The sequence below is a fragment of the Raphanus sativus genome, chromosome 2 (genome assembly GCF_000801105.2).
Source record: "Raphanus sativus cultivar WK10039 chromosome 2, ASM80110v3, whole genome shotgun sequence".
Lineage (NCBI taxonomy): Eukaryota > Viridiplantae > Streptophyta > Magnoliopsida > Brassicales > Brassicaceae > Raphanus > Raphanus sativus.
In genome coordinates, this window is record NC_079512.1 from 15556970 (window position 1) to 15558659 (window position 1690).

The 1690-nt window shown below is 45.1% G+C and overlaps 1 non-coding gene across 1 annotated transcript; it reads left to right on the forward strand.

Annotated features, from left to right (window-relative positions):
* Window positions 1-284: 284 nt before the first annotated feature.
* LOC130508843 (small nucleolar RNA R71) lies at window positions 285-392 on the forward strand. Its single transcript, XR_008943028.1, has one exon. It is a non-coding gene; the product is annotated as a small nucleolar RNA R71 (small nucleolar RNA).
* Window positions 393-1690: the final 1298 nt, after the last annotated feature.

The window sequence follows — 1690 nt, forward strand, 5'->3', positions numbered from 1 at the left end:
CCTCTCCTTCTTCAGCTGAGCAGACTGGTTGCCCCAGAAATGCATGTAAAGCATCTATCTTGGCTCTGACTTCATTCATCTGGTCTTCCCCGATGGCTGCAACCGATTTCTTCTTGTCAGAGTCAGTGTTCTTGGTGCTGCTGCTGTTGGCTAGGTTCTCAATAAGTCTCACAGCCTCTATTGGATTCCTAGTGTTGAAGTTCCCCTCACTAGCAGTATCAAGAGCCATCTGATACCTTAAGGCGATACCTCTGTAGAAAGTGCTTAACAGCTGCACTTCATTGAATCCATGGTGTGGACAGTCTCGCTGGAAGAACTTGAATCTGATCCACGCGTCTTTAAAAGTCTCACTAGGCTTTTGCGCGAAAGTGGCGATTTTGCTTCTTAAGTCTTCAGCGCGTGCCTCATCAAAGAAATTACGCAGGAAGGCGTTTTTGATGTCGGCCCAGGATGTCAGTGATCCTGTAGGTAGCTGCTTGAGCCAGTGCGAAGCTTCTCCAATCAGTGAGTATTTGAAGAGCTTGCAGAGTAGGTAGTCCTCGGGGACTCCATCCATACGAATAGCAGCGATAAGATCCTCGAACCTCTCCAGATGGTCCATAGGATGCTCGTGTGATTGCCCAGAATAAGGTATCTGAGACACGAGAGAGTAGTACTGAGGCTTGAGCTCGAAGTTCGGCTTCTGAATCTCTGGAAGTCGAATAGCTGATCTGTTGGTGTAGTACTCGTCTGGACGGTTATAGTCTGCCAACGATCGTGTTTGAGCTTCTCCTGTAGCCTCAGCTTCAGGTTCAGGGATTATGTTTCCCTGTGCATCTAGCTTCTGACATGTTGCATTACGCAGATGACCATCTTGGTCATACAGGTTTCCATTCTCGCCCTGCGTGAGAATGACAATCGCGACCATGCTTCGCGGAGTAGTGTCGATCGATATACGGTTAGAAGTATCGAATGATGCGATCGGCGAACGGTATCGGTCGACGGTGCTGTCTGAGTGTCGGTCGACGGTGCTGTCTGAGTGTCGGTCGACTGTTGAACGTGAGTATCAGTCGACGGTAATGCGGTTCTGTCGATCGATGCGGAGCGTAGGTCTTTGCGGATTGAGCGTTCCAATTGTGCAGGATCCTCTGAGAATAATAGTTGATTTCCCCTGTTGCTTCTGGTACTGCTGGGCATGTACCTGAAAAGACAAGAAAATTTAAATAAGAAAGGGGGTAAAAGAAAAACCTAAGATTAATAAGATTAAATCTAATGGCGATCAAAGCTCCCCGGCAACGGCGCCAAATTTGATAGTGCTCAAATTACCCATTAGAGCTTACTCTCTCAAATAAGAGGTACAGCTGTAGTACTTAGGGATCGAATCACGAGGAGCTAGGGAACCAATTAAATAAAATCTACTAATCAATCCTAGGCAAGGTTGGTTTATATGATAGAAATGAAAATAACAATTCCTAAAATAAGCAAGGCAGTTGCTCTAACTAACAATATGAAGGGTTGTTTAAATGGGATAAAGAGTGCTAGACATAGGGTTTCTATTCAGGAATGGAGATTATAATCTCTATAAATGTTTTAACAAGTTGCTTGCATGATACTATAGATCTCAGCCGCTTAACATATGTGAATGAATCACTGGTTAAAATATCTAGATCTCTGGCCACACCTTTCGCATGATGACACAGAAAAAGAGTCG